Genomic DNA, 22,640 nt, shown 5'->3' with positions numbered 1-22,640 from the left:
GAGAGGGGGATGATGAAGATCCAGGGAGGCTGAGTGGCGTGGAAAGGCTGACCTGAGATCCGGGGCTCCAGATGGAGTGTGATGGCAGGAGGGCAGGCAGGTGAGGCACAGAGGGATTTCCAAAATGATCACTAGGTATTCCGAGTCCGGAGGTGGAGTGAGCCAGGGTGGGTACAGCGACTGTAGCACAAAAGAGTCTTAGTTAGTAAGATGAATCACAGCGAGAACTTGAAACACAAGACCTGTTACCAACATGGGTTGATGACGAACTGGCAGTGAGTGAACATCGATGTGTGGTTTAAATCCCTCTGGCTTGATAGCCTGCAATAGGCTCCAGGTGTGCAGGAGCTGGCCCTGCCCAGGGGCGGATCCCAGGTCAGTTCAGGAGCCTAATGGAAACTCCAGCCACCCACCGTAGACCATGACAGTCTCGAGTCTACGGATGTATCCGTGTATTTCCGTGGTGCTGATGCTGCGGTGAGCGGACAGCTTCTGAAGCATTTGAAGTGTCGGAATGTGGAAATTTCGACATCGCTTGATAAAACTGCCAGCTAGCAAAATCCCTTTCACCTGTAGGCTAACTTATTTTTAGCCAATTACAAGCTGAATCTGGTAGTTGGGGTTGTTAGTTGGGTTGTTAGTTAAGATACCGTCATTAAGAAGCGGCACAACTAATGTGTCTATGCGAGCTAATTTGCGATTTGCACCGTTGGTGGGGCCATTTATTTTTTAATGCACCTTCTCAGATTAACTGCGTGTCGTGCCCAGGGCTGGACTGGGACAAAAAATCGCCAGGTATTATCGGGGCGATAATACCCCCGACTGTGGCTCAGGGGGTTGGGAATCGCATCTGTAACCGGAAGGTCGCCGGTTCGATCCCTGGGCTCTCTGTCCTGGTCGTTGTGTCCCTGGGCAAGACACTTTACCCTACTTGCCTACCGGTGTTGGCCAGAGGAGCCGATGGCGCGATATGGCAGCCTCGCTTCTGTCAGTCTGCCCCAGGGCAGCTGTGGCTCCAACTGTAGCTTGCCTCCACCAGTGTATGAATGTGAGAGTGAATGAATAGTGGTATTGTAAAGCGCTTTGGGTGCCTTGAAAAGCGCTATATAAATCCAATCCATTATTATTATTATTATTAAAGCCATAAAGCCTTTGAATGAAAACAGACGCTGTTGTGACAGTGATGTACAGTCTTGTTAGTATATGTATGATTTCTATACATTTTACATCAGATAAAAACTTTGGTTGTAAGATTCAGATAATTATTTGTTAAAAGCGAAACATTTTAAATGAGAATAAGAAAGTATTTCTTTGTGCCCCCCTCTCCCTGTTAATGCCCTACCTGCCCCCCTGGCAACACTTTGCTAGACCCGCCCCTGCACAGTTACCAGCTCTCAGCTACACGGAAAAGGATCCTGGTGTTATTTGTCTCTCAGAAACAGTTCATAACTTCAACTCATTCATGTGACCTAAAAGGTAAACCTGTTTCTCCATCACCTGTTCAGCTCTGATGATTCAGTAAGGACATCTCCTGGTTTCATCCTCATGTTTCCCTCTCACCACATATCCAAACCATATCATGACCAGCAGGTTTACAGCTGTGGCTCCAGCAAACATCAGCTGATACTAGAAATTAATATTAAATAAATTCTAACAACAGCTGATCAAATGTGCTGCTGTTGTTTAGCGTGACATCCGCTGGTTTCCGCTTTCTGGCGCAAAGTGGGCGATAAACAAACAAGAGAGACGATCAGCTAATCATCTGCAAGTTTTCTAACAGCAACGTTTGTTTTGTGCCCAAATCATTTTGCACATCATTAGAATGAAAGTTATCGGCCATGTTTGCATAGCCCTTTTTAAAATGATGCTTTCATGACATTATTGTGTGTTGGGTGGTGGTCCCGGCTATCCAGACTGACAGTGGGACATTGAATGTCACCTCTCCGGTGGGGAGGGAGCCTGAGGTTGTCTAAATTGGAGTCTGTTTTATACCAAATGCAGAAAAAAAATGTTTTAAGAAAGCAATTAAGTTCATGTTCCAAAAAATATGATTGTTTGCTCGCAGGACACCAGGAGAGATGAGTCCTCCGTCACAGATGGTGTGGTCAGTGAAGATGGTCGCCTGCAGGTTCAAGCTCATTGCATCTGCAACCCACATCCACTGCCACTGTACTTAAGGGAGGTTAAAGACTTTGTCTGCACCTACATTTGGATCACCTCGATCCATGACAGTCATTCAGCAGTAATGCCTGGACTGGAAACAAGCATCCTTAAAACATTACAACATTCCAGCTCCTGTGTTGAAATGAAAAACAAATGTGTTGTTTAAATCAGAGACTGCACTTGTGACAGAACAACAAATATTTTATTTTGATTATATAAGTAAGTACAAAAGGAACTTGTGGTAGGCCTAAACTTATTTTCAGAATAATTACATCTGAGACTTTGTTTCATTGTAAGATTATAACAGTGATGGCAACATAATTGCTTGTTGTTCAGCAGAACAGTGTCCAGTATGTTGGCTGTTATACTTTGTTGTGTTTGAAAATAAAAGTTGGGCTGATTTTAACATCATTACAAAAAGTGTTGTTAATTATTTTTAATCATATTCAGGTTACCACAAATTGTTTTTTCATTTAGTTGAACTTGAAATGTTTGTCAGTAGGTAAACAATTAGTATTGTACGGTCAGAAATATCAAGTTATTCTTAATACTGCAGACTTGCACTGTGTAAGTTGTCCTAACAGTCATCCTCCCTCCCCCCACTTGGTAGGTCAGATCATAACCTGATTCACCTCACCCCCCGCTATGTGCCAATTGTGAGGAGGGAACCTGTGACCACCAGGACTGTTAGGAGGTGGTCAGAGGAGGCAATAGCGGAACTACAGGGCTGTCTCGAGGTGACCGACTGGGAAACACTCTGTGAGCCTCACGCCGAGGACATCAATGGGCTTACTGAGTGTATCACAGGCTACATAACTTTCTGCACCGACTCCATTGTTCCAGCTCAGACTGTTCATTGTTACCCAAATAACAAGCCGTGGGTGACTAAGGACATCAAAGCCCTCCTCAACAACAAGAAGAGGGCTTTCAGAGGGGGCAACAAAGAGGAGGTGAGGAAGGTCCAGGTGTTACTAAAGGACAAGATCAGAGAGGCTAAGGACAATTACAGGAGGAAGCTGGAGTGGAAACTCCAGCAGAACAGCATGAGAGAGGTGTGGAGGGGCATGAAGACCATCACTGGATTCAGGCCAACCAACAGCAGGGGAGCTGAGGGAGGTGAGAATAGAGCCGACGAGTTGAATCTGTTTTTCAATAGATTCGACACCACAGTGTCTGCTCCCACCCCCACAACCTCACCTGCAGTCAGCCTGGAATCCAGAGCCACACCACTGTGCCAGCCTCTCTCTTCACATGTTGCCTCCTGTGAGAGTCCTGACACCCCTCCCCCACCCATCACCTTCACTCAATACCAGGTTGAGATGCAAATGAGGAGACTTCACTCAGGCAAGTCTGCTGGACCAGACGGAGTGAGTCCCCTTGTCCTCAAGGCCTGTGCCCCCCAGCTGTGTGGAGTCTTTCATAAACTGTTTATGCTGAGTCTGAGTCTGCAGAGGGTCCCGGTGATGTGGAAGACATCATGCCTCGTCCCTGTACCAAAGATGCCTCGTCCCAGTGGCCCCCAGGATTACAGGCCCGTGGCACTGACCTCCCACATCATGAAGACCCTGGAAAGGCTCATCCTGGACCAGCTGCGACCCATAGTAAGACCACATCTGGATCCCCTTCAGTTCGCTTATCAGCCTCGTCTCGGAACAGAGGACGCCATCTCAATCGTGTCTACACCCATCTGGACCAGCCGGCGAGCACTGTGAGGGTCATGTTTTTTGACTTTTCCAGTGCTTTCAACACCATCAGGCCGACCCTCCTGGGTGATAAGTTAGCAGCGATGCAGGTGGATGCTTCTCTGGTGTCCTGGATTGTTGATTACCTGACAGGAAGACCACAATATGTACGTCTCCCACAGTGTGTGTCTGACAAGGTGATTAGCAACACAGGGGCACCACAGGGGACTGTCCTCTCCCCCTTCCTCTTCACCCTCTACACCACAGACTTCAGCCACTGCACAGAGACCTGCCATCTTCAGAAGTTTTCTGATGACTCTGCGGTGGTTGGATGCATCAGCAGGGATGATGAGACAGAGTACCGGGCTGTGGTCGACTCCTTTGTCACGTGGTGTGAGCAGAATCATCTGCAGCTCAACGTGGCAAAGACCAAGGAACTGATCGTGGACTTCAGGAAGACCAGGAAACACTTGACCCCTGTTTCAATCCAGGGGGTCAGTGTTGACATTTTGGAGGACTATAAATACCTTGGAGTACACATTGACAATAAACTGGACTGGGCTAAAAACACCACAGCACTTTACAGGAAGGGCCAGAGTCGTCTCTATTTTTTGAGCCGACTGAGGTCCTTCAACATCTGCCAGAAAATGCTGAGGATTTTCTATGAGTCTGTGGTGGCCAGTGCGATCCTCTATGCTGTTGCATGCTGGGGGAGCAGGCTGAGGGCAGCAGATGCCAACAGACTTAATAAACTGATCCGTAAGGCCAGCAATGTTGTGGGGATGGAGCTGGACTCCCTCAAGGTGGTGTCGGAGAGGCGGATGCTGTCCAAGATAAAGACAATGTTGGATAACACCTCCCACCCACTCCATGACATGTTGGTCAGTCACAGGAGCACGTTCAGTGAGAGACTGAGATTACCGAAAAGCACCACTGAACGACACAGGAAATCATTCCTGCCTGTGGCCATCTCCCTGTACAACGCATCCACTTACACATGTTTCTTTTCCAAATATTTATTTATAAGTGACTTATGTATGTATGTATGTATATATATGTATATATTGTACTATTCTTAGTTAGCGTATTTTCTGTCTTGTCTTAATGTTGGTTTAAAATGGAGCACTGTAACAAAAAATAATTTCCCCCAGGGATCAATAAAGTATTCTGATTCTGATTCTGATTCTGAAGTAAGCTTTACTTAGTTTTTTTGAGGCAACGAGTTTCCTCAATTTTTTTGAGTTCTGGGAACTAACAAGGCTGTACAGTGTACTCAAAATGAGTAAGTTGTCCTAACTTGGTCATCTTACGTAAACTTGATCCAATTTTCTTGAGTTCTGGGAAAAAATGAGCTTGTACAGAGTACGCAAAATAAATACGTCGTCCTAATTTAGTCATTTTTAGCTAAGCTTTACTCAATTTCTTTGAGTTCTGGGAACTAATTAGATTTTACAGTGTACATCTGACTGGTCTGAAGCACAACTTAGAGAAGAAAGAGCAGCAATCTTCAGAAGAGTTTTCTTTGGTGTGGCCAAAAAGTTGCCTCGATTTGTTACACCACCTGCCTCTATATAACGGCAGGGCTACAAAAACCTGCGCAGGTAAACATTTTATATTGCAGTGCAGAAATATTTATTGTCTAAAAAGTGAGTCTGTTCCCTTAACGTAATTTTATTAATTTTATGAATTAATATTGCAGTTTTAGCAGGTGTAAACAGTTTTTAGTGCAGCCATCTGCCTCTGTGTTACCAGTGATTTGGTGCAACTGTATTTGATTTTATGTAGAACGTGCTTTCTGTTCCCTCAGGAGGAACCAGAAGAGCTGTCTGACAGTGACTTTGAAAGTCCAGTCTGACGGAGAAGACGAGGTATGTGACGTGAATGAAAACCTAGTGAGGTTCTAAGCTCAATGACCAGCTAGATTTTGTTACTGCAGTGAGTAATAATTCCTGGGGGGTTTGTTTGATGAGAGCATCATTAATTTGTCCGATTTTAATGATAATAATTATCACAGGTGATTACAGCCAAGGAGGAACATGTACCCAACTTTCACTTGAACTAATGTAAGGATATATAAAGGCTCTGTTAACATTAACATGGGCGATTGTGGCTCAAGAGTTGGGAGTTCGCCTTGTAATCGGAAGGTTGCCGGTTCGAGCCCCAGCTTGGACAGTCTCGGTCGTTGTGTCCTTGGGCAAGACACTTCACCCGTTGCCTACTGGTGGTGGTCAGAGGGCCTGGTGGCGCCAGTGTTCGGCAGCCTCCATCAGTGCCCCAGGGCGGCTGTGGCTACAATGTAGCTGCCATCACCAGTGTGTGAATGGGTGGATGACTGGATATGTAAAGCGCTTTGGGGTCCTTAGGGACTAGTAAAGCGCTATATAAATACAGGCCATTTACCATTATGAAGCAAGTCATGCTTCTTTCTTTTATTCAGTGGATCATGCGTTGCCTACATCACCAGGTGAAAGTGAGGCCAAGCATCAGGAAACAGAGGGCTGCACTCAGGAGAGTGAAAATAAGGGACAGCAGATGTTTCCATGTAATGTGGCAGAGTTTGTGTAAGCTGTTGTGTAGGAGTTAAAGAAATCCTTCATTCTAGATGTTGTTTAGGATTTTGTTTTGATGCAGGTTTCCAATTTGCATGTTTGTTTGTTTTGTTTTGTTTTTTGAATCACTGCAACTTAAGGATTTACATTTAATCTTTTTTTTTTTTTAAATGATGTAGTGTGACAAATTCTTCAAGGCTGACATGTTTTATGATTTCTAATATCTCTTGTCTACTTAGCCCTCTTTTTCTGGAGGAAGATGAAGCTCTTGAAGAGGCAATTCAGCGTAGCCTCCTAGAAGAGTCTGATAGACAGAGTGAAGTTCATATTTCAAGGTAAGATTTGAAAGTAACCTTTGATTATTGAATATCTTATTTGCATCTTTACTAATTTAATATGGACTATCACAACATAATTATCTGTTGTAACTCTGCACTTGAGTCAAATGTACAGCAAATTTCCATTTTCCCCCGAGATCTGTTTGTCATTGTCCCATTTTTATATAGTTCTTTTAAGAAGCTCAGCAAAGAAGAAATTGAAGGTCTTCTTAGAGCTCATAGTGAGAAAGTCATTACACCAGGAACAACACAGCTCCATATCAGTCGAGCCAATGTGTGGTCGACTGCTTTGCGTCAGTTCAAGAGACCCAAGTTTGCAGAAAGCTGTGAGATGCTTTATGTCACATTTGCAAGCGATGAACATGATACAGAGGAAGATGCTCCTGACCTTGGGGGGCCAAGGCAGGAGTTTTTCCGTTTACTGGTGAAGGCCATCTTTCAGGTGGTGCTTTTGAAGGTAATATGATTTCATAGACAAACTAACTAACTTACTTACTCAAGGCCTAAAGGCTTGTTGACGACACCCGTTCTTATAATGTTACAAACGCAACAACCACCTGATCTGAACATTGTTTGACAACATTAACAAGTTAATAAATGACTACAGATAACAAATCTGTTATATGTTCTGTGTGTCTGAAACAGTAAAAACAAAAAAAAACTAATACATTTTTGTCTGCCAATCTCAAGATATCACTTGAGGTCTGTACAGAATATACTTGTTTTGTATTTTTCAGCTACACCAAATGGATGCACACTGAAATTTAACATCCTAAACTTGCAAAATGGAGTATATCGAACCATTGGCAGGATGTTGTCCACAATAATAGTGCGGTGGAAAAGCACCTGCCTTTCTCTCTCCACATGTAGTCAGGAGACATTGTTCAAGTACACCTAACACCGGATGATATAGGTGACCCTGACTTAAGAGAGAATCTGAAAAAGGTGAATTGCAATATTATAACAAGAATATTGTAATATTTCCTATATTCACAAGTCTTCTTGCCTTTTTTTATAAGTGCCTAGCCATAGTTTTGCTATAATATATACACTGTTGGTTATTAGAGGCAATTCCATGTATTATATTTTCAGTTTGTTTCCTTTTTGTTAAAAAAGCTTATATTGGTGAAGTACAGCCAAATAAACCAAAACAAAAATGTTTGAGTGCAATTAAAATGAACCATCTGCCATATTTGTACACTGGTAAAAAAACAAACATTTAAAGTGTTTTTCTTAAATATTTAGGTTGTAAATGCAACAACTCAACATGATTTGGAGAAAGCAGTCAGCTGCTGCGACTCATGGCGATATCAAGGTTGAAGGTCTTCCACTCACGGTCACCGTGGCCAATAAAGATCTGTTCGTGAAAATGCAGCTCTATACCTCGCAGTCCTGCAACGGAAAAGCTGTTTCGATCAACTACCTGATCGCTTGTCCTACTATGGAGTGAAAATTTATTTTTTCTGTATCAATTAATCATTATTTTATAATAAACATTTAGAGTGAGCTACTTTTTGTATTTAAAACTGGAATTTAACCATTATTTAAACTTTTCTGTCTAGATTTTATCACTCCTGAGTAGGGATGGGTATCGTTTAGGTTTTATCCGATACCGGTGCCAAATCGGTACTTTTGAAACGGTGCCGGTGCTCAAACGGTGCTCAAACCGGTGCTTAAAGAATAGAGAACACAAAATTGGTCCAAAAACCTCTCATGCTCAGCTGTTTTTTTGTAAAAAGATAACAATGTTAGCCTTTTCTGCAGCTATGGGGCATATATGGTATCACTCTTGGCTGGAAGCAGTGCTTAAACAATGGAAAAAACACGAACTTTGTCCAAAAACCTCTCATGTTTAACTGTTTTCCACTTTTTCTTTGGTCACTTTAGCCTTTTTGGCCAGGGTGAAGGGAGTATCTGCCATCAAACAAGAAGACAGCCGCATGTAGCTATGATGATGTTTGCTAGTTCACCTTACATGCATTAATGTAATAACGTGGTTAGTCTACTCAACGTAAATTACACACGAACAACATTTATCTACTCACGCAGAGAAGAACGGCTGCTGCTGCCATCATCATCCGTCATCATTTATGCTACACTGGCAGGGCTAGGGGCCAGGACTCTCCTCTTCGTGTTTTTGGGGGATGTTGCATAACAGGCAACCCACCCGCAGTAGATGTGCTCCGTGTGAGGTCTCGCAGCAAGCTATCAAATACGGCGCATTTCTGGGCTTTTAAAAAAAACGCTATGCGTCGCCAGGTGTTTCATCGGATTTGAGGTGTTACCTCCTTTGACAGTATCACAGTATCAGCTTAAAGCACTTGTTGCAGGCTGCTGAGTTTGCTCTAAAAGAACGTACGTACCTGGGCCCGCCTACTATTCTCGGAAACGTAAAATGATTGGCTAGAAGTGTATCATAGCTCAGGAAAAAAAAGCACCGAAATAAATCACCGAAATGTGCGCTGCTTTTCGGTCTGGTTACTACCGTTTATGTCAGAACCGGTGCCATCATGGCACCGGACACCGGTACCCATCCCTACTCCTGAGAGAGAACCCCAGTTTGCATGTTCTGCTTGACCTATCAGGGAAGGACAAAGATCTGACAGCCAGTTTAATTGCTGGGGTTCTCAGGCCAAGCTATTCTGTCCTTGGGAGCAACAGAAGAGTTAGAGGGGAGCTGATGGTGGTCAGATTTCTGGAATTTCTCCAGTGTGTCGAAAGTAAGCAGAAATTCACATAGAATGTAGTCTGGCCATGAAACAATTCAGGACACTAAAGTAAAAATTATTTTGTATTTTTATGTCACATGCATACACAAAACAGGAATAAAAATGTATGAAATCTTACGACTGACAAGAAAAGCAAAGACAGAACCTCTGTACTTTTTAAAAATACATTAGCCATCATTTAGTTGTTAGCTCAAGCTTTAACTATTTTAGTGTCCCCAGGTTAACGGTGGTTTTTCTTTGTTTTTAGATAAAGAGCTGAGAGACGCACTTGGAGAAAGGAGTCTTACCAAGGATGAAGAGGCATTTGTGAAGGCTTTGAGGCCTGGTCACATCTTGGCTTTTGCCAGCGGGAGCAGCAAGGTTCCAGCCATGGGTTTTCAACCAGCTCCTAAAATAACATTCATTCACGATGAAAGCAAACATCTCCCGATTGCACACACATGTGCAAATGAGCTTCAGCTTTTTGTGAATGAAACAACAATGGCTGATGATGATGCTTTTCATTACTGCTTCTTAGTAGCACTCCTGAATGGAGATTTATTCAGCACCATCTAAACATGTTCCAAAAAAGTGAAATTAAAATGGTGGGCTGGTTAACTCTAATCCTGTTCATTAATTGTAGTTTCAAGTAACTTTGCTTCATACAAGATAGTTGAAATCAATTCTGACTGCATTTAATGTTGAAATGTAATAATTTTCAAAGCTTCAATAGATTTATGAAAATGCTAACTCTCTATTTTCAACAACAAATCAATAAAGTCACTGGTGTAGTACAAAATAATTTTATTAGCGTTTTCTTTTTTTTTTTAAACAAGGACACTTCAAAATTCCGGAGCCCCGCAGGGGACACGGGAGAAAAAAAATTAAGACAGACTTTTGCGAGATCTCGCAAAACAAACTCGGGATCTCGCAAAAGTTTTGCGAGATCTTGCAAAACAAACTCGCAAAAGTTTTAGCCGCATTCTTCGGAGGCCGCCAGCTCGAAGCCGACCGGGAGGTTGAGGCACGATGTGCCGGGAAAGTGGTGTTCCTCCTGACTGTAATAGGTCTCGACCTCCCGTTAGCTTCGAGATGGTGGGTGTCTTGTTAACCGAGCAGATATCTGACGTTCACACAACTACATTCACGCCTCAAACTATCTTAAAAGTGTATTTTGTGACCCAGAAAGAGTAATATTACAACTAAGTAGCTGCCGCCATTGTTGGAATTCAACTTTTGCGAGATCTCGCAAAAGTTGAATTCCAAGGGGGGCCCCGAGGCAGACCCAGGACACGCTGGAGAGATTATATCTCTCGGCTGGATAAGCTGGAGGAGGTGGCTGGGGAGAGGGAAGTCTGGGCTTCTCTGCTTAGGCTGCTGCCCCTGCGACCAGGCCGGGTCGCGGATCAATCCTCTGGTTGTGCACAGAACTTCCCATTAAGACAGAGCCTTCACCCCTGCTTGCTCGCATGTCCTCCCAAATCTGAGCGTTCTCTCCTCCATGATCAGTCCTGATATGCAGGGGTCTGCCAAATTGTCCAACAGCTGCAGTAAAGAGGGCTTTCACAGTCTCAGCTCGATTATTGCTGGAGCACTGAAGAAACATCAACATCATCAAATTAAGACATCATCCTGCTGTATCCATCTATTGCACCATGAACAGCAAACTTCCAACGAATCAGCTTGTGATTTCCATCTATATGCCATATGAAATTTGGATGAGGCACAGAGTATACTCGCCGAGCAACTGGCGTTCTTCTCCTGGATAGAACACCAGCCGAGTCCACCCTCCGCAGTGACTCTCTTACGTGCCATCTTTGAACCACTATGTTTTTGGAATGCAGATGACCCATCAGCATCACTTCTCCAACATTTGGATGTTCAGTTTTTATCTGGGACACTATCTGATCTAACTCATGGTCACTGATTACACTGAATGTTGACACTGAGATATTATAGTCTTGCAGTAACTTATACAGAGTGGGCCTGGAGATGGAAAGGATAGATGCAGCTTCATTAAAAGATGTTTTCAGGGAAAGAACATTTTCCAGTTCCTCTTTGGAAATCTGAAGCCTTCCTTGGTAACCATCCTAGAACACGGCAAAGATAATCTCAATGAGAAAAATTCTCCAACAGAAAATGGGTAATTTGAGGCAATTATACTGTGACAGATTAGCTAGGGAGTAATATTTTATCAATAGTTTTAAAATATCAAATTGGGCAATCAAAAGACACTTCACAGCAAAAACAGTAATAAAATATGATGTAAAACTTGTGAATGTTGTTGGTGGTGATGTGACACTGCTAGTGATGGACCCCTAAGAAGATGAAATATATGTAGAATCAGAATCATTACTTTGACAGGAGTTAATTTAAGGTGATATATTACACCAAAGAAAAAAAAAAGCCAGTCAGCTAAATGATATGTGTAAGAAGGCCTACCGAGCGGTATGGTATCCCAGTGGAGACGGCAGATCTACTTGGTCCGGGTGCATTGCTGGATTCCTAAGGAAACATTTACATCAAGAACGACTGTTACCTACCAAATAAATAAATAGAGTTGTATGATGTTCGATCTGTCTGCTGCCTACCAAATGAAATAATTGAGGACTAGCTAAGTAATCTAGCTTTGCTAGTTTTGCTAACACTCCTATCAACCCGTCCAAAACAGTCAATGGTCCAAAATGTTATACAATAAACTTACCAAGTGCTGCGGCGTTTGTGAGGTGGAGACTGCACTACCGCTGAATCGTTGGATGGCCGACAAAACGGCTCTTCCAATGTTTTCAGCTAAATCGCTGGACATGCTGGTAGGGAATCAGTGACCCGTACAATAAATTTGCATATTAGCTAAATATTTAGTTTCCCGTAACATTTAGATTTAACATTTAGATTTAACATTTAAATTTAACATTTAAATTTAACATTTAGATTTAAATATAATATTTAGATTTAACATTTAAAATTGTGTTTTAAATATCAAAAGTTACAAATATTTTACTAAATGTTGTAAAAAATGACTCAAAAAAAGATGTTTTTGTAAGATTTAGAGCTAAATGTGGAAAAATGTTGCCATTAATTTCGGCATGTTTCAGTTTACAAATGGCGCCCCTTATAACTGAGGGTAGGAACATAGATCAAAAGGTAAACTGATAGCTTCACTGTAATGCTCAGCTTGCTCAAAGCCTGCTCATCCTCTTCTTGAATGCAGCTCCTGTAAGGGTGGCTCGATAGTTCATAACAACTCTGAGGTGAGTCACTGAAGAGACTAATAGTTGGTGATTCTGTTCTGAGATGTGATGCTAGAGACTCTTCCAGGGGCCAGAGCAGGCGACACTGAGGGAAATTTAAAACTGCTGGATAAGGGTAAATGTAAATTCAGTAAAATTAGAATTAAATAATCAGCTATGTACCACAGGCCTTCAAGCTGGCTGTAGTTAAACCGATAATTTTCTGTGCATCGTTGCTTACTTGATGAAAGCCCAATTAGGATAACCAAAGATGCGCAGAAAAGAAGATCGGACACAGGCTAGGAAGGATAAGAAAGACAAACGCAACAACACTGTCATCCCCTATGTAGCTGGTGTATCAGAGAAACTCAGGAGCGTTTTCTCCAGACATAACATCCCAGTTTACTTCAGACCCAGCAACACACTCAGACAAAAACTGGTTCACCCGAAAGACAAAACTCCAAAACACAGACTTAACAATGTGGTGCATGCTGTACAGTGCAGCGAGGAATGCAAAGACTTCCACATTGGAGAGATGAAACAGCCACTTCACAAGCGCATGGCACAGGATAGAAGAGCCACCTCCACAGGACAAGACTCAGCAGTCCATCTGCATCTAAAGGTCAAAGGTCACTCTTTCAAGGATTCCAATGTTCACATGTTGAGAACAGATGGTTTGAAAGAGGAGTGAAAGAAGCCATCTATGTCCACTGTGAGTGACCATCTTTGAACAGAGGCGGTGGCTTACGACACCAACTGTTGTAAGCCACTGTCATCTATAATCCAGCTTTGAGATCCTTACCAGACGCCTTAATGCCCACTCACACCCTGGGCCATCTGATCTCAGGAAATCACATGATAGGGTGAGGCTAGGTTTCACAATGAGCCCCTCCGAAACCCTGGCTGATTGGGACCCACACCTGTGATTAGCTAGAGGATCATTAGGGGGTCCATGACCCTCTTGGGGGGATACTCCCACTGGGTTTACATCTGGGACTCTCCAAAATTTGACCTTAGAACTGAAGAAGCTTCTCGTATGAGAGGTGAAACGCCTTCAAGCAACTTACAGAAGTCCAGACGCTTTTCTTTCCAAGCTACTTAGACTGCGATGACCTGGATGACTGAGAACCTTCACAGACATCTTGATGGTTGGTGTTTCGATCCTTGGACACTCCAGTCTGCATGGTACATGCATGCCTTGGCCATGATACTAACTCCAAGTTGCTCTTAGCTCATCAGAGTGTGAATGTTGGTCAGAAGACATTTAAGCATAGAAAACAGTGCTTGTGTGCAGTGGGTGAGGACGAGTGTCAGAAATGATTTATGACAGAGGGATAGCAGCAAGAGTGAACGGGAAGGTTTACAAGATGATACTGATGTATGGTTTGAAGATGGTGGCACAAACAAATGGACAAGAGGCAGTGCTGAAGACATCAACATTCCCACTAGAAGTTACCAGATTTGACAGGATTACAAATGAGTACATCAAAAGGAGGAGCTGTTTGGAGACAAAATTAGATCGTCGAGGCTGAAATGGTTTATAAATGTGTATAGGAGGGAGAGTGGATATATTGGACGAAAGATGCTAAATTGGAGGAAAAGAGCATCTCCTCTTGTCAGAAGAGACTGCTACCCTGCTGAGCAGCCTCAGCCTTCCTATTCTGAACATCCTCCGCCTTTGTATCCTAAATCTTTAGTGCAGGCAGGCACAGCAGCTACACAGCTTTTAGAGCCAGCGGAGCCTGAGCCGGTATACGTCAGGTGATGCCTGAGCCCAGGCCTGTGGGGCCCACACAGTCTGAGGGTCTCCACCTCTGCTGGAGGCCACATGTCAAGTCATGGGTTGGTGTGACTGAAGAGGCAGATGATCTGCGACCCTACACAGCAAATTCAAAAGTGTTAAATGTTTTGGTGTTAATAGTCTTCTTGCAAAAGTAGAGTTAATTTTACTCTAAGTAGAGTCACATTCTTTTAATGTAACTCTGAGGTGTAAAATGATAGTAGTTAAAATCGAGTGTTAAAAATGAGTGTTTCTCTGTCAAATCTGGAGGTGTTACAATGGAAACATTAACTCTTGGCCTCTTAACTCTGAACTCCTACAGGGGCTATGACACCAATAGAGTGAATTCACAGACTCCGCCCCCAGCACCATAGGCTCCAATCGAAGCTGAAGTAAAGCCGTTTCAGAACATTTTGCTCTACATATTTGAGTTGTTTGCCATGCTTGGTAAGTCATTTTTTCAAAGATTGTTTCAATTATTATTATTAGCTTTTACTTCTGTGGCTCTTTGGAGTTGAGACAAAGCTGTGTGAAAGGCATTAGCCATGTTGCTCGCTGATAGCATAATATTCTGTTTTAGCTAGCTGAAAGGTATTGTTATTAATCCTTTATTTATCCAGGTAAAAATCTCATTGAGATTAAAAATCTCATTTACAAGAGAGACCTGGCATCATAGCAACAAAAGTCACATACCACATAGGTATATAACATTTAAAACAAATACAATATCCCATACAAACATGTGTAAAATATACAATAACAGATCAAATTAAGAGTACATTAAAAACAATCACACTGAGTAAAAGAGCTGTTCTCTCGTTCCTTTAAGACAGACTTAAACTCTCCCAAGGTAACCAATTCTGATCATTTCAGTTCCTTCTGCTGTTTGCGGGCAAATACCACAGCCTTGAAAAAAAGCTTGCATGTGAATTTTCAGTCAAACTTTTGGTCAAATACACCTAAAACAATGTCTAGAATGTGAAATGTTGGTATAATGGTGTTACTTGAAGCCTGAAAACGATCTCCTATAAAAAAACGAGCAAACAGCAGTAGCTGACGTCCTGACTGGATTCTACGTTAGCATAGATCCCTCCAGAGTCTTGTGCACACGGTTTAGGTAAAAATTAAAAAGGTTGAGGTTTTACATTTAGTTCAGTATTACCTGTTGCCTGTGTCCTTGTCTTTTGGGAAAATACTTTACACCAGTAATGGCTCAAAGATGATTCCTTTTCTTTACTGTGCTGCAATTGTTTACTGGATTATTTGTGCCATTAATTAGTGTCAACTAATTTTTATTCAATCTCCACACAGGATATGCTTGTGAAGATGGAATATGGGGGAGAGCAGAAGTGCGTTGAAGTTCCACAAAGGGATGAATGAAGGACATGCATATTGTATTGAAGAAATAAGTGTTGAGAATGCTGTTATTTGCATTTACCACACTGTAAAAAAGGGCAGTGAAATTGACATAAAAACCATGTAAAACCCCTACAGAAATGTATAGTAAACCCCGAAAACACAACTTTCGTGTTTCGATCACAGTGAATTATTGTAAACCTTTAAACAGAATGTTCCTGTTATATTTACAACATGAATGTGTGATTATAATCAAATTTATTGGTTAAAACTATAAATACTGTGAATAAAAACAGTGAAACACTGTAATAAATATTTATTTATAAGTGACTTATGTATGTATGTATGTATATATATGTATATATTGTACTATTCTTAGTTAGCGTATTGTCTGTCTTGTCTTAATGTTGGTTTAAAATGGAGCAATGTAACAAAAAATAATTTCCCCCAGGGATCAATAAAGTATTCTGATTCTGATTCTGATTCTGATTAATACTCATAACCAAACAATCATGTTAATTTGACATGCAAATACTGTAAAAATCACAGTTTTTGTCAGTTTTTCTTAAAAACACATGACCTATATGTAAGTCACTTTACAACTGCATGGATGTACTGGGCCTACTTTTAACATGATTCATGAAATGATGCAAAGTCATGGATAGGACTAATAAAAATGTTTTCACAGAATGTCATGATCCGGAGTCTGCGACTCCGTGTTTGTTTAGTTTATTAGTTTTCTGTGGTTTTGGTTACCTTGGGTGTTTATACTCTTCTGTTTCATGGTTCATGTTCCTATGTTCTGTGTCCCCCAGTCTGTGTTAAGTTGGTGTGTTATGTCATTGCGTGTATGTGTTTCCTGTTTTATTGTGAAGGTCTGCGTCTTATGTGAGTGTTTCAGTTTGTCTCCCTACTCTCGTCACGTGATCACTCCCAGCTGTGTTCCCACCTGTATGTAATCTCCCTGTGTTCTCTGAGTGTATTTAAGTTGTGTCTTCTGTCATAGTAATTGCTGGTTCGTCTGTGTTGTTTCCCCTCGGTCTCCCTGCGTCTTCCCGTATGTATTTCTCCGGACCTCCCTGCATCCTCGTTTCTGGAGTGAGGACTCTTTTTCATTTTCAGACTGCATGACTGTTCATTCAGGGGCTGCGTTTTGTGTGGCGGATGTCAACGCGAGCTGCTTATCGCCTGTGCAGCTACCGGCAGCTCAGTTAGCTCCCCCGCAGCCACTCTCAGCTCGGTTAGCTCCCCCGCAGCCACTCTCAGCTCGGTTAGCTCCCCCGCAGCCACTCTCAGCTCGGTTAGCTCCCCCGCAGCCATTCTCAGCTCAGTTAGCTCCCCCGCAGCCAGTGCTCCTCTCAGCTCAGTCTCCTGTGCCTCCCTCAGCTCGGTCTCCTGTGCCTCCTTCAGCTCAGTCTCCTGTGCCTCCTTCAGCTCAGTCTCCTGTGCCTCCTTCAGCTCAGTCTCCAGTGTCCCCTTCAGTTCAGTCTCCAGTGTCCCCTTCAGTTCAGTCTCCAGTGGCCCCTTCAGTTCAGTCTCCAGTGCCCCCTTCAGTTCAGTCTCCAGTGCTGCCCGTAGCGCAGGCCCCAGTAGCTCCAGTGCCGCCCGTAGCGCAGGCCCCAGTAGCTCCAGTGCCGCCCGTAGCTCCAGTGCCGCCCGTAGCGCAGGCCCCAGTAGCTCCAGTGCCGCCCGTAGCGCAGGCCCCAGTAGCTCCAGTGCCCCCGCTACCCGTAGCTCTGGCTCCAGCAGTACCGGTTCCACTCATTCACTCCATGCAGGGAGAAAATTTAAGGTCCAGTCAGGGAGTTTCTCACGCTTTAGCTGCTTCAGGCACCGTTCTGCACTCCAGGGCTTCCCCAGAGGCTAGGTCTCAGTCCCCAGCTGATTCTGGACCCCTGAAGATTAAGCAGCCCTCAGAGAACAACTCCGTGTCAGTGCTGTCTGAGCAGGGCCAGTGCTCAGCACAGCACCCATTGCCTTCATGTCTGCCAGAGGACTCCATGCCTGCTGGCTTTGTGATGGCTTCTGCTGGAGGGTCCAAGGGGCCCGTCCAGCCTTCGTCTCGTGTCTCCGCTGGAGGGTCCGAGGGACCGCTCCAGCCTTTGTTTCCTGTTTCCGCTGGAGGGTCCGAGGGACCGCTCCGGCCGTTGTCTCCAGTCTCCGCTGGGGGGCCCGAGGAGCCCGTTCAGCCACCTGTCTCAGCTGGAGGGCCCGAGGAGCCCGTCCAGCCACCTGCTGCAGCATCATCATCATCCTCGCCGGCTGCAGCATCATCATCCTCGCCGGCTGCAGCATCATCATCCTCGCCGGCAGCATCATCATCAGCCTCGTCTGGTCCAGCCTCAGAGCCTTCAGCCTCGTCTGGTCCAGCCTCAGAGCCTTCATCCTCGCCTGGTCCAGCTTCATCCGAGTCTTCATCCTCGCCTGGTCCAGCCTCATCCGAGTCTTCATCCTCGCCTGGTCCAGCCTCATCCAAGTCTTCATCCTCGCCTGGTCCAGCCTCTGCAGCCTCGCCTGGTCCAGCCTCTGCAGCCTCGCCTGGTCCAGCCTCATCCGAGTCTTCATCCTCGCCTGGTCCAGCCTCTGCAGCCTCGCCTGGTCCAGCCTCTGCAGCCTCGCCTGGTCCAGCCTCTGCAGCCTCGCCTGGTCCAGCCTCCGCAGCCTCGCCTGGTCCAGATCACCATCGGCTGAGTGGCCGCCGTTGCCTTCCGCACGGCCGGCCCCGGGACCGCCATCGCCTGAGTGGCCGCCGTTGCCTTCCGCACGGCCGGCCCCCCGAACTGTGTCCGCGTCACCGCCGTTGCCGTCCGCACGGTCGGCCCCCCGAACTGTGTCCACGTCGCCGCCGTTGCCGTCCGCACGGTCATCCCCCTGAACTGTTTGGACTCCTGTGCTGTCGGCCCCCTGGCCGGCCCCCTGAACTGTTTTGGACTCCTGTGCTGTCGGCCCCCTGAACTTTTCTGTTCTGGACTCCGTTTTTCTTGGGCTGTGGTGTGTTTCGTTTCATTGGTTTTCTTGGGTTGGGTCTCGTGTTTTGTTTTTCTTTTTGTCTTTTGGCCTTCTGGTGCTCCTGTTTTGTTTTGCCTCGAGCCCTCCGTCCTGGACCCCCGCCGCCCGCCCTGGTCGGGTTGTTTTCTGTTTTTTCTGGCTGTTTTTCTTGTTGGGCTGTCTGGAGCCAGCCTTTGAGGGGGTGGTCCTGTCATGATCCGGAGTCTGCGACTCCGTGTTTGTTTAGTTTATTAGTATTCTGTGGTTTTGGTTACCTTGGGTGTTTATACTCTTCTGTTTCATGGTTCATGTTCCTATGTTCTGTGTCCCCCAGTCTGTGTTAAGTTGGTGTGTTATGTCATTGCGTGTATGTGTTTCCTGTTTTATTGTGAAGGTCTGCGTCTTATGTGAGTGTTTCAGTTTGTCTCCCTACTCTCGTCACGTGATCACTCCCAGCTGTGTTTCCACCTGTATGTAATCTCCCTGTGTTCTCTGAGTGTATTTAAGTTGTGTCTTCTGTCATAGTAATTGCTGGTTCGTCTGTGTTGTTTCCCCTCGGTCTCCCTGCGTCTTCCCGTATGTATTTCTCCGAACCTCCCTGCATCCTCGTTTCTGGTTTGTCTTATTAGTTTACCCAGTTTAGGTTTCCAGTTTCATGTTTTGTCGCCACCGTTGTTTGTACTTACCCACCTCTGTGAATAAACACTCACCTGCACCAGAGCTGCCGCCTTTTGGTCCCTTTCTACAATTCCACACGGCTTGCCCCGGCAATCCGTGACACAGAAGATGTCATTGTGCACCTGAGAGGTTGCCTCTCCATTTATAGGCTATATAAAAATATACAATTAAAATTGTTTACATCATGTTTTTTTCTTAAATCATTCGGGCTATTTTCAGCCTATTGTAGGGTAACCAATAAGAAATTATTATTTAACGACTAAGTAATGCTTCTGTCATAATGCTTGTATTCTTCATTTTTATTTTAATTGCAATGTGATACTTAGACTAGAATACTTTTTTGGGTTAGGTCAGCAATGTCTCATTATTACAGGCTAAACAAACTTACAGTGCCTCCCATAGGATCTCTATGGTGCCTCATCTCCACAGAGCTGTAAGCTACTTCAAACCACTCACCGTTGCACTGAGCGCGCCTAATTTTGAATGTGCATCTGAAGCTCGTCTCTGATTGGATAATGACGTGAGGGCGGGAGGGGAAGAGCGCCTAGTTCACGACTATAGCTAACGAGCCAGCACGAGAAAGAAGACGGGAGAAGAAAACGTTGAACTTTCAGCAACTACATTGTTAGGACAAATTACAAACATACGATTTCAAGTGTTTTTTGAGGATCTGTGTTTGTTCGTCAGAAAGTCTGCACGGTAAGTTCAATATCTAGGCGACGTTTTTTCAAGATAAAAGCACCAGTTGATATTTAGACCAATGCTCATAACCTAGCGCTAGCATGCTAGTTCAGCTGAAAAGCACAGGCAAACTTTTGAAATACTAAAAATGATCATCTGCGTCTTTTGTAAAAAGGTATTGGTCACATTAAGAGGCTATGTACTACATTGCAGAGTGCATAAGAATGAGCCTTGTTGTATTTTTAAATGTGTTGGCGCCAATTGCAGCCAAACATTCACCACATATTCTGCTTTCAAGGGGCATTTTTATCGTGTGCACAATGCACCTGCACTTCAAGCTACTCATAAAGCTCTTGTTGCAGATTTAAAATGTGCGGTTTCATTATGTGCCCGCCATTTTCAAAAAGTGAAAGAGCTAGTGTCTCACTTAAACGATCATATTGCAGAGGGCAGGTCTGTGTCATGTCCAGTAAGTGGTTGTAAGCATATGTTTACAAAAAAGTCATCATTTACTTCTCACATGTGTAGGAAGCATAAAGCTTGTTCCCCAGATGGTATTGATGACATGTACAAGGAATCTCATCCTCAGCCCCCAAATGACAGTACAGAATATTCAGAAAACACACATGAAACCATGGCATCTGCTAGTTCAGCCAGTGATATGCCAGAGAAGGATAGTCATTCTTATCTCAGAAACATGTGTGTCTTTTACCTTAAACTGCAAGGACAGCTGCTAATTCCTCCCTCTACTATACAGAGTATTGCTGAGGAAATGCAGAATGTGCACGAATTGGGTCAAGCCTACACAATTAATAAGGTAAGTTGTTTACTAAAAAATGAAATGAACCTATCAGATGAAGCAGTCACTAAAATCTGTGACTGCATTAAAGAGTCAGATTTGTTCTCTGCTTGCCATCAGGGACAACTAGGAACAACACACACCAGAAATCAAACATTCAAAAAAATGTTTAAATACACAGAACCCAAGAAAGTGCCATTGGGAATGGATGAAAACATGACAGAAAAATGTGCTTACTACATACCAGTTGGAGAAACCCTGAAGAGCTTTTTAGAGTCACAGTTATGGAGGAATACACAGTCACAACAGTTTGGGGTCCTGATGTAGAAATTTTTAAGGATTTATATGATGGCAAAATATTCAAATGTCACCAGTTCTTTAATGAAAACCCGGAAAGCCTCAAACTGATTTTGTACCAAGATTCATTTGAGGTAGTGAATCCCCTGGGTTCTGCTAAAAAGACGCACAAACTTCTTGCAGTCTATCTGTCATTAGCAAATTTACCCATTCATTTGCGTTCAAATACAGATAACATGTTTTTAGTCTTGTTGTGTGTTGAGAATGACTTCAAGCGTTTTGGAATAGCCAAAGTTTTCTCAGAGTTGTTGGCAGATCTGAAATCTTTGGAGACAGATGGAATAGATGTAGATGGAGAAACAGTAAAAGGGGGTCTTTACTGTATTGCTGGGGACAACTTGGGTTCTCATTGCATAGGAGGGTTTACAGAAAACTTCAGCTGCTCTCAATATTTTTGCAGGTACTGTGAAGTAACACGAAGTGAGTTTTATGCTGATCCAAATGCCTGTGGTCCTCCACGCACTCCAGAGACATATGACGCGGCTGTTGCTGATCTCCAGTCTGAAACTATCCAAGACGTCAGAGGAATAAAGGTAAACTCCATCTTCAATACCCTTCAGTCTTTTCACGTATCCCAGCCTGGTCTCCCACTATGTTCACTTCCCCACAGCATTTTGGTTATACTTTGTCTTGAACGTGGTCATGGCCATGACTGTGTGTATATATATGTATATACTTAATTTTTACTTACTTTGTACGTGTATTTTAACTGATCAATTATAAAAATGCTTAATAAACTTTTATATGATTGTTATTCTACAGGTGTTTCTTCTCCATAAACCCAGAAAAAGGAACCAAAGTAGAGAACAAAAACTCAAAGCGTCGTCTCAGTGTGAACCCTCGAGTCCTCACCCTGATTCAGGATCTCGCCGACCACGAGTGGCGCTAAGCCTAAATTTTGACTCTCTGTGGACTGTTAGTTTTACTTTGTTAATTTTGTTCAACAATGTGTAATGGAACCTTTTACTGGTCGAATGCATGAAGCCAATTCATGAAGATGTTCTTTCTTTGTAGGAATGTTCTTTATTTACATAAGAAAAGAAAAAAACAACATGCGGCTACTGCAGTGTTTCTAGACCACATGTGTAGGTTTGTTTCACCACGTGGTTTTGCTGATGTTTTCTGACCAGGGCCATGGTTGTGGTGACAGCAGGGTGCGTGTTGCGTTGCACGGTGATTATGATCATTTTTGGCACAATATGTGATTTTTGTTTTAAAGTCTTAACAGGTTATTTAACTTTTTCTGGTGGAGGGTCTAACAAATGCTTGTTTCATGAACGTGGTTCTTGCTTTGCAGGAATGTTCCACAGCTTTTATAGCCTATATTTTGA

The 22,640-nt window shown here is 43.7% G+C and overlaps 1 long non-coding RNA gene across 1 annotated transcript; it reads left to right on the top strand.

The window, feature by feature from the left end:
- The first annotated feature begins 20,101 nt into the window (after positions 1–20,101).
- LOC113030515 (uncharacterized) lies at positions 20,102–21,748 on the top strand. The gene is made up of 3 exons (XR_003273593.1): positions 20,102–20,171; positions 20,911–20,970; positions 21,710–21,748. It is a non-coding gene; the product is annotated as an uncharacterized LOC113030515 (long non-coding RNA).
- The last annotated feature ends 892 nt before the right edge of the window (positions 21,749–22,640 follow it).

The sequence above is a fragment of the Astatotilapia calliptera genome, chromosome 2 (genome assembly GCF_900246225.1).
Source record: "Astatotilapia calliptera chromosome 2, fAstCal1.2, whole genome shotgun sequence".
In the NCBI taxonomy this organism is placed as follows: Eukaryota; Metazoa; Chordata; class Actinopteri; order Cichliformes; family Cichlidae; genus Astatotilapia; species Astatotilapia calliptera.
The sequence above is the reverse complement of the archived record's forward strand: the minus strand, read 5'-3'. Positions and strand labels throughout refer to the sequence as shown.